This window comes from Pteronotus mesoamericanus, unplaced genomic scaffold (genome assembly GCF_021234165.1).
Source record: "Pteronotus mesoamericanus isolate MK-2021 breed Mesoamerican mustached bat unplaced genomic scaffold, CSHL_Meso_final contig_20, whole genome shotgun sequence".
Lineage (NCBI taxonomy): Eukaryota > Metazoa > Chordata > Mammalia > Chiroptera > Mormoopidae > Pteronotus > Pteronotus mesoamericanus.
The window spans coordinates 34453705-34463801 of NW_026555085.1; the positions used below are offsets into that span (position 1 = coordinate 34453705).

At 36.3% G+C, this 10097-nt stretch overlaps 1 pseudogene; it reads left to right on the forward strand.

The window, feature by feature from the left end:
* The first annotated feature begins 1491 nt into the window (after positions 1–1491).
* LOC129066861 (28S ribosomal protein S10, mitochondrial-like) lies at positions 1492–1966 on the forward strand (annotated as a pseudogene).
* Positions 1967–10097: the final 8131 nt, after the last annotated feature.

Genomic DNA, 10097 nt, shown 5'->3' on the forward strand with positions numbered 1-10097 from the left:
GCTAAAAACGAAAGAACATGTTGGGGTGGGGAAGCCAGTTATGGAAGGTTACCAAGGTAAATCACAGCAAACAAGAGTAAGGTTGTTAGACAGATTTAAGTCTTTGTCTTCTGCATTGATAAGCATTTCTGGAGATTCAGAGTTATTCTTTTTGGTACATAGGAGAGAGATACCCTTAGAAATGGAAATTTCCCTTATAAATGTAAATGTCCTTTACAAAACAGTGACTTTTACTCAGTTTTCAGAGCTTCTCCTGTGTCTGTAGTTTCTTAAAAATGAACAGCCTTGGTAGGCCAGGGTGGCAAGATGGTGGTGTAAACAGCTCTCATGCCCTTGTGCCAGCTTCTGTGGCAGGGTTCGAGAGATTTTCATGCAAACATCTCTGAAAGCAGTGCATGCAAAAAGGGTAGCTTCCTTCTTAGTACTGATAGGGGAACTCAAGAGTTAAAGATTTGTATTTATGTACCCCTATATTCATAGCAGCACTAACTGTTTATCAGAGCTAACATTTGGAAACAGCCTAAGTGCCCATCAGTAGCTGAGTGGATAAAAAACTGTGGTACATTTACATAATGGAATACTATGCAGCACAATAAAAGGAGTTCCTGCCTTTTGCAAGAGCATAGGTAGAACTGGAGATTATTGTGCTAAGTGAAATAAGCCTGTCAATGAAAAACAAGTATTATTGGATCTCATTTATAAGGGGAATCTCATGAGCAAAATAAACTAATAAGAAAAATAGAACCAGAATCATGGAATCAGAATAGACTGACAGCTGTAAGAAGGGATAGGGGATGTGGAGACTGACTGAAATAAGGTGAAGGGACTAGTCAAAGAACATATGTGAAGGACCCATAGACATGGACAACAGTGTGAGGCTTGACTATGGAAGTGGGGGTGGGGGTGGGGGTGGGGGTGGGCTGGCTGGAAGAGAGTAAAGAGGGGAAAATGGGGCAACTGTAATAGCATAAACTATAAAACATTGAAAAAAGACTTTTATCTTCAGTCATAGTTGATAGGCTTAAGTGATTAATGAATGTAGAAAGCTGTTATTCCAGGAACTGGAATGCATGACCATACGACTCCAGGAGGACAACAAGCAATTCAATCTTTGTGCCCTAGGAGTCTGCAAGCCATAGAGATCACTATCTGAGCCATTGTGTTGGGGGCCATAGGGGAGTGGACATCCAGAGATGGAGCTAAAGAATTCTTGATCAGCAGATAAAGCAATACTTGGAAAATTGCTGCTGGACTGCAACTATTACCTGATTAACCTTTTTACAAACCCCTTACCTACCCTTTTCTTCTCCTTATAAAAATGTTGTCTGGAGATAAGACACTAAGACAGTTTTTAGGGTACATAACCTGTCATTTTGTCATATCACAAGCACCTGAATAAAGCACCCAGAAAGACTTAATACTTGTCTCTACTTACTCATTCTGGTAGCAACAGGCAGCACGAACACTGACTTTTCTGGTTTCAGTACCTATATGAAGTGGGCAGAGTTATAAAACCTACACACTGGTGTTCCCAAGAATTGGACCAGGCCTGCAATAACCAATTTCTGATGAATCTTATTTAAGTGCCTGTCAGTTTTAGTAAAAGTCCATGATGAGGTTGAGTTGGACAGTTATGAGCAGTTTGTTGTGCTTGCTGCTAAAGAACCTCATGTCTCTATTAAAGTATATGAACCTCCAAGGACAATGGAGTGATTTACTCTTCTCAAGTCAGTGTTTATTTTCAAGAAACATGGAGTTTAGTATAAAATGAGAATACTTTACAGATGTTTAGAGTTAAAACATCTACCTGGAAGTATTGCAGGTGTTTACTTGCAATAAATACATTCAGCAAAATTTACCTGAGGGAGTTGCCATGGAAGTTACAATGTCAAAGCTAGAATGGTTACCAGAACACATCAAGGAGTTAATCTGGGAAACAATACCAGAGGAAAAAGAAACATTATAAAGGAATTATATTAAAGCAAGTAATAAAGTTTCAGGGAGACTGGTTGTGTGGCCTTTTGAAATGAGGGTGCTTCCCGTTGAGACGACTTTGAGTCTGTGTCGCTGCCCTGCTGCGTCCACATGTCCTGATCCATTGATAGCAAGGGGTGGAGCATTAAGGGTACAATGGACGACAGTGAAAAAACCACTTTATCTGTTTTTTTATGCATGTCATCATTTCAGTTTTGAATTTGACAAAAGTGAGTAAACCACTTTGACTACTATGAAAAATAAATAAATAACCAGCCTAAAATAATGTTTATGCCAAATAGGCATATTTTTGAGGTGGCAAATTCTGCTCCCATTCAAGGTTAAATTTATCTATTTTTTCAGGGATAGTGTTTTTTGTATCCTATTGTGGACAAAAAAAGACCACATACTAAACCTGACAAGCTCAGGGGAAGCATTCATGGTGGCCTTACAAACTCAAGAGACCTAAAGTAACTACATAGAATGATCAGAAATTAAAACTTCTTAACTAAAAGTAAGTCTTGTCCTAGGCCGGTGTCTTCCTTGACAAAGGTCAGTCTTTACCTTAACTGAGTCTGTCTATTGTCTTATAACATACCTTTAAAATGTCAAAGTTGTCCCCTTTTCTCCAGACTCCTCAGGGCAAAATCTCCCACCAGACCACAAGACCAAGAGCCCCTCATTGTTATTTTGTTGTCCGAGTACCATATATATGTGCTATAAATGTTAATTGTTAGCTATCCTATATCTATCCACCAGTGTAAAAAAAAATATTTGTCTCTTCATTTCACTCTTCTTTATCCAAACCCAGAGATTTCCCTGCTTTGCTTTCTCAAAGGTGGCTCTAATCTGCCACCATTGAATTTCATGTAACCCTCTTTATGCCTCCTCCTTTGATTGTAGTGTATAAAATAAACTGCAAAACTACCATTCTCCTGAGCATTTTCTCAATCCTTTGGGATTTTGCTTTCCAACAATTGTCTGTTTGGCTGAAATAAACTCTTATAAGAACTTTTCTTAGTCTGGATGTTCTTTTGTCAAGAAGTATTTAAGAAATTATCCTTTCATGTCATGAAGATATTGTTCTATATTATTTTTTGAAAGCTTTATTGTTTAGATTTTCACATTTATGGTTATGATGCATCTATAATTTATTTTCCTGAATGATGTGAGGTTCCAATATTCCCCCATATAAACCCAATTGTTCCAACACTATTTATTGAAAATGTTTTCATTTCCAAACTTTCTTACATGCCACTTTTATCATATATCAGGTGGCCACATATTTAATGTTTCTAAGCTCTCTTTGTATTGTATTGCTCTTTTATCTTTCCTTGTGCCAATCCATACTTTCTTGTTATAAGTTGCTTAGTTCCTAATTGCTGTAACTGAGAGAAAAGCTAGACATTAAAAAGCCTAACACTTATACAATTTTGTGCTCTTCTATAAGGAAAAAAAAATGATGAAATTAGATACAAAAGTGAATGAAAAAATAAAGCCACAACAAATTACAAATTTGATTTATTGTTTAAATGTTTTTATTTATTTTTAAAGAGAGGAGAATGGGGGAGAAAGAGAGGGAGAGAAACATCAATGTGTGGTTGCCTCTCACATATCCCCCACTGGGGACCTGGCCCACAATACAGGCATGTGTCCTGACTGGGGATCGAACAAGCAACCATTTGGTTCACAGGTCAGCACTCAGTCCCACACCAGCCAGGGCCACAAATTACAAATTTTAAAAAGTTGGCAAAGACCATAAACATGAAGTTCAGAAAAATAACATCATTAATTAGTTAATATACTACTTAAAACTTGTTTCTCTATATTTTCTGGCTAAATTTTCTTTGATTGCTTTTTCATAGAATGATGATTTTGTAATGCCATTTTATAGAAAAAAATGAAAAAAAATCAGTCTTTCCTCTAGCACAGCTAGTCAAAAATTACATCTCATTTTTGTGAGTTCAGGAAAGTTTTGTTCAACTTTTCAACTCATTGTTTAAAGATGTAAATGTTTTATAATTTTAGTCTAATTTAGAAAAAACAACCACCAAAATTTTTTATATCTCAGTTATAGATACTTTCTATTTGTATAGTGCTAAAAGTTTGTGGCCTACAAATTGAGAAATTCTGATAATTTCTACTTTGCATGGCTTCCATAAAAAAAGGTATGGTGAACTTATGATTGTATATTCTGCATTGTCAAGTATATGCCTGAGGGGATGTACAGTTTGCCACTCTAAAAATATGTCTTTTGGGATATTGATTTTTTTAAATTGGTTATTTTTAAGAACTAAGAGACTCAGAAATATACTTGCCAGTCAAGGAGAGAGGCCTGGAAAGAAACCAGTCCTGTTTACACCTTAATTTTGGACTTCTAGCCTCCAGAAATACAAGAAAAGACATGTCTAATGTTTAAGCACCTCCTTCCCAAAAAAAGGACTCAGAAATAGCCTTTGACCTCCCTCTTACCTTCTGAAAGGACTCCAAATAGAAAAACCTGCTCAAAGGAAGGAAATTATCACTTTAGTATATCATACAGACCAAATGCAGCAGACAGAGCGAAACCACGCTGTCATTTTGGGGGACTCCCCTCTGCGTCCCATGGCTCTGGGTGGGCCAGCAAGAATTAGTTTACCAAATGTTTGATCTTTCTCATGTACCTGTGAATTTTCTACATTCCCCTTGAAGTCCCAGACCTCTGTCTCTCACTTCTTAGTCCAAAATGGCATACAAGCCTCAACTGACCAATCATTCCAGGGTCTCTAATTCTTAGGGAACCCCAGTATGTCTGTATGTAATAAATTTGGTTATTTTCTCCTGTTAATCTGTCTCATATTAATTTGATTACTAGTCCAGCCAGAAAAACTTAGGAAGGTAAAAGGGAAATTATTTTTCTTCCCCTACATGCCTCAAACCAGAACACTTCCACTCTGACTTAAGCAGCAATGAGAAATCATTTCTCCATTTAATATTTTACACGTGTGCTGATTAGAAAATTTTTCCACAGATTAGCTTCCGGCACCATTTTTCACACATGTGTTTTCCTCCACCACCCATACATTTCTGGCTCCAGGTTTCCTAAGACAAATTCGTGTATTGTTGTAGCCTCTAGCCTTACATTGTCAGGTCACGACACTGAGAGTTAAAGCATGGGTCTTAGGCATATTCCTGCAAGCCACTCCTACAACTGAAGGCTAGTAACAAACTGACTAAGTATGGAAGTGACTTAGAACCACATAAATATGTTACAATAATATTAAACTAATATTAAATACAATTCCAATTCAAATCTCCTCATTTAAACCCCACAAATGTCCACAGCTATTTCAAAGCCAGCAAGCAGATATAAATATATGAATTCAGAAAAGAAAGACATAGAAGTCTTCATTGGTTATGATTAAACTATCTTATGCAACACATTTTACTGAAACATATAATCATGTGAATACAGCATTAGGGCATCTCTAAGGGTCCTGAAAAGAAACAGTGCAAGCTCATGGTAAATCTGCCTCTGACTATAAATCTCATTTTCTAATATTTATGGCTGTTATAAAAATATGCAACAATGTATATTAAGTTACTCTATTAAATTCTCTTAAAACTGGAATTTTACCTGTAGATTCATTTGAATTTTTTCTTTCAAAATTACATAACATAAAAATATCATTTTCTTATCGATGTCTACAGCTGTATTGATTTTCTTTCTTATTGCCATTGCCAAGACCCTCAGGATCCAGAGGAATGAAAGCGGTGATAGTGGCGTCCTTCATCTCTACTCAAAGTACAGCATTTCCTGTAGATGCTTTTCAGATACTCTTTCCAACTTGAGGAATTATTCTCTTTTTCTATTTTTATTTTTAATCATGAGGAGATATTTAATTCTTTTAAATGCTTTTTCTGCAGCTATTAAAATGATACTATTATTTTCTCCTCTAATATCTTAATATGGAAAATTATATTGATTGATTTTTAAACATCAATGCAAACTTGAGTTTTGGGGATTAACTCAAGTTAGTACATATTACTCTTTTTATAAATTGCTATATTTGTTTATGAACTTTCAAAAGATTCTTGCATCCCTGTTTATTGGTGGGATTGGCTTATATAATTTTGCTCCCCTGGTTTTAGTATCAATGTTATGTTATCCTTACAAAATGACTTGGGGTATCTACCCTGTTGTTCTACTGCTTGGACGAGTTTTGATAACATAAGACTCATTTGAACTTGGAGTTTTTCTATGATAAAATATTTTATTTCTATTTTTTAATAGCTGTAGATGAATTAGGGGGTTTTTGGCATCTGAGTCAGTTTTGGCAAGTTATATCAATTTAATAATCTTTTAATAGGACCAACTTTTGGCTCTTTTGATCCTCTCTATTGTATGATTTGTTTCTATTTCAAGAAGTCCTGCTCTTATCTTTCTTTTTTTCTTTTTTTTGCTTTCCTAGGCTTAATTTCCTCTTCTATTTATAACTTCTTGAGATGGTTGCTTACTTCACCTATTAGCAACATTTCTTCTTTTCCAATAAATGTATTTTAAGTACAAATATTCTCTAGGTGATGATTTAGCCACATTCACAAATTATGAAATCTTATATTTTAATTATTATTCAATGTGAAATATTATCTAATTCATTATGATTTTTTCTTGATTCATATGGTATTTACATATTTTTTGTTAAACTTCCAAACATATGGATTTTCCTAATTTTGTGTTTCTTTTCCATTTCTAATATAATTGCCTTATGGTCAGAAAACAAAGTTTGTAATATTTAAATTCTTTAAATGTATTGAGCCAGGCTTTATGGCCAATATATGGTCAGTTTTTCTAAGTATTAGTATGTGCTTCAAAAAATTGTAAATTCTGCAGTTAGTAATATGAATTTTTAAAAAGAAAGAAAGAAGAAATATATCCTGATGCCATGTAATAAATACTATTAAAGCCAAAAATTAGAGCTACCTGACCAGGATTAAAAATCTCTCTTGTTCCTCATATGCTCTATATGTTCCTAGAGTTTGTTTTTGTTTTTTGTTTTTGTTTTTTAAAGAAGCTGTTTGTGAGATAGAAAAGAAAGGGCCAGTTGTGTTTACATATGGGTTTTTCAACTTTGCTCAGCTGAGAGGCCCATAGCAATGTGGTTACATCCAACTTTTGTTTTATATTTTTCCCATAAGTCAAGAGACAACATATTTTTAGAATTTCAAATGCCAGTAAATAAATAACACATCTGGGAAAGAAAAGTATGCTGTTAGTAACACCACCCTCTAACCTATAATGAATGACTATAAATTTGATGCAGTCTCTTAAAAAGGAATTTCAAAGGGCAATATTTGATTTCACTATTTTTTTTCAACCTGGACATTCATTTTGAGCTTAACACTGTTGCAATTAGCATCACTGTCATTTTCTACCTGTTCGACCAAACATTCTAAAGAATCTTTTATAGGAAAAGTAATTCCATTTGTGTTAATAACATACCTAGAACACAGTGGTGTCTAAATAGTGGAGGTGCCAGACTAAAGAAAAGCCAAGAAAATGAGATAGCAAACACCCAAACACTTAATTCCTTGTGAATTTATGTAACTACAAATGCATAAGACCAGTTCAGATAACACTCATCGATGTCCAGATAGCACAAAGCATAGTGATAGAACAAGTCTTTTTCTGAATCTTGTTTTAAGTTGTTCAAGTTCAGGTGAGAGTTCCTGAAAGCTGTGGCTCTATTTTTTTTTCTTTTATTTTGAATGAAAGGGCTTGAACAGTAACCACTGAGAATGGTGGTAATATTCAAGAGGTGAAAACAAAGAAGCTGAGTGGAAATGACTATTCCTATTCTGTCCCTTGGTGGCTCTATGGCCTTGAACAAGGGACTTAACCCTTGTAGCCTCAGTTTTCTCCTCTGTGAAATTAAAAAATCATACAAACATTGCAAGATTGCTGTTGAGAGTTACACGTGAATACTCCTATGTGTGACTACACAATATATACATGTGTTGTGTGTCCACAATACTTTGGAGATTTGATTATTTCTATGTTTACTAGACTGGAGAAAGCAATCTGTAACACAGGGACTTACTGGTATTAGGAGGCAAATGGATCAAGGCTTTTACGCAGTCAAGTCTCTCCTTATGGCTGTTTCCCAAAAGCAACAATTTCCATTTAAATCTTTGGCAATACAACAAGATGAAGTGCTTTTCAGATGGCAAGGTCCACTCCAAGACACAAGTGGCTTTTACATAGAAAATAACTGGATAATAAAAACAATATCCAAAGCCTCCTGTCAGACATTATCCTTTTCCATTGTGATTCATTTTACTCCAGGTACAGACATCTCAGTGTCATTGTGCGGTCTGGTTCTTTTTAGATGTCCTTTCAGATAAAAAGGAAAATAATTTTTCAGCTTTTCTCAAACAGGAAAAGCAAAATGCAACTAATGTATTTATGATTCTTTTTTGTGCAACTCAGTAACTGTATTTTTTGAGCTTTTTTTCCAGAAAAATAAAAATATGGTTCTTTTTACCAGAAAGATTGAGAAAGGAGCACTTGCTGAATATCATCAAATAATTCATTGTGCTACTTCAGATAAGCCACGAAGTTGTCTCTCTCTGACATTTTACCATGGAAAAAAATGAGTAGGAATAATTTGTTTCTTCTTTAAGCAAAAAGAAAATACAGATACGGACAACAGTAGCTGACATTTATTCATCACTACCTATAAGCCAAGCACTAGTTCAAGCACTTCACATGTAATTAATAATGGTTTTTATTATTTTTGTCAAATGATCTTTAATTGAATATTGTTGTTTATAGTTCTTAAGTAGTGGGGCATCCTGCACCGCTGCTGTCATCTATGATGTCATGAGGGTGGCGGCAATAACACTGCAGCCGCAGGCTGGGCAGTCCCCAGGATCTCTTGAATGGTTCCAGAGAGTTCTCTAGCTAAAGATCAGTGCCACATCTGTCAGGTAATGCTCACAGTCTCATCAAAAGTGATCCTTAATATTTTTGTTGTTGTTGTTGTTTTTGCTTCTTTCTGTCTCAAGGCTGTTCTTTGAGGGTTTTGATGATCAGGGCAAAGGAAGCAGGCACTAAGTCAAGTCGGGCCTGTCTGTTCTGTAATCCCTAGACCTTTCCGATCGCCCTTTGCTTTGGTGATGTCATCGCCAAACTTTTTTGGTGACAGGCTCAGGGAGCCGACCCTGGGGGCAAGGGCAGGCATGGCCCTGACTTCCCCACCAGGGTACCTCATGTACACCTCAGTGCCAGCTGCAGGGCCACCACAGGCTTTCCAGCCCTCTTTCCACACTTACAGATGGGGAAGCTGAGGTCCAGCGAGAGCGAACGACTCAGCCAGGTCTTCACAGTGCCCTGAATGCAGCACCCTGAAATTAATAATGTTTAATCCTCATTATTATAGCCCTATATAGAAGCTTCTAATTCTAACCTGATTTTCAGATGAGAAAATGGAGGCCCAGAGATGTTAAACAATTTGCCTAAAGTCACAGAATCTTGCTGCTTTTTCCAGTGAAATGACAGGTAAAAGTTCCCATCCCCAATACCAAACATTGAGCACATCAGCAAACATGCACCTTCCAGTGTGGGAATTACTCTGCTAAAGTTTGTCTGTTTTAAATAGGTATGTTTTTCATGTCTTAGCTAAAGCCAGGTGTATGACTACTTTTCTGACCAGAAAACCCAGTTCTTTGTGAACATCACGACTTACAGAGGTTACACTTCTCACAACTATTCAACAATAATTTCAGTGTGTGGTCCATCCTTTGAGTTCTAAGGCTTTCTTTCTTATACTTTCCCACAAACTTTCTTTTTCTGGAAGTCTTACTTCAAACCGACTTGCCCACACCTCAGCATTCCCCATCCATACACTTCAAAACTCCACAAAACTAGTTGCTGCCATGCTTTATAATATTCTCACAACAATCTCCCTCCCTGCCCACCCCACTGCCCTGCATAGCATGTGTGTCCTGCTGGAGGTTGTTTGACTTCAGCTGAGCCACAGTATAAACAAGCCCTCCAAGGAAGGGAAGGGTTGAAATGGACGCTCCCTCTCTTGAGTTTCTCCTGCTGTTCCCTCTCACATTCTGCTTTCGGAGTAATCTCT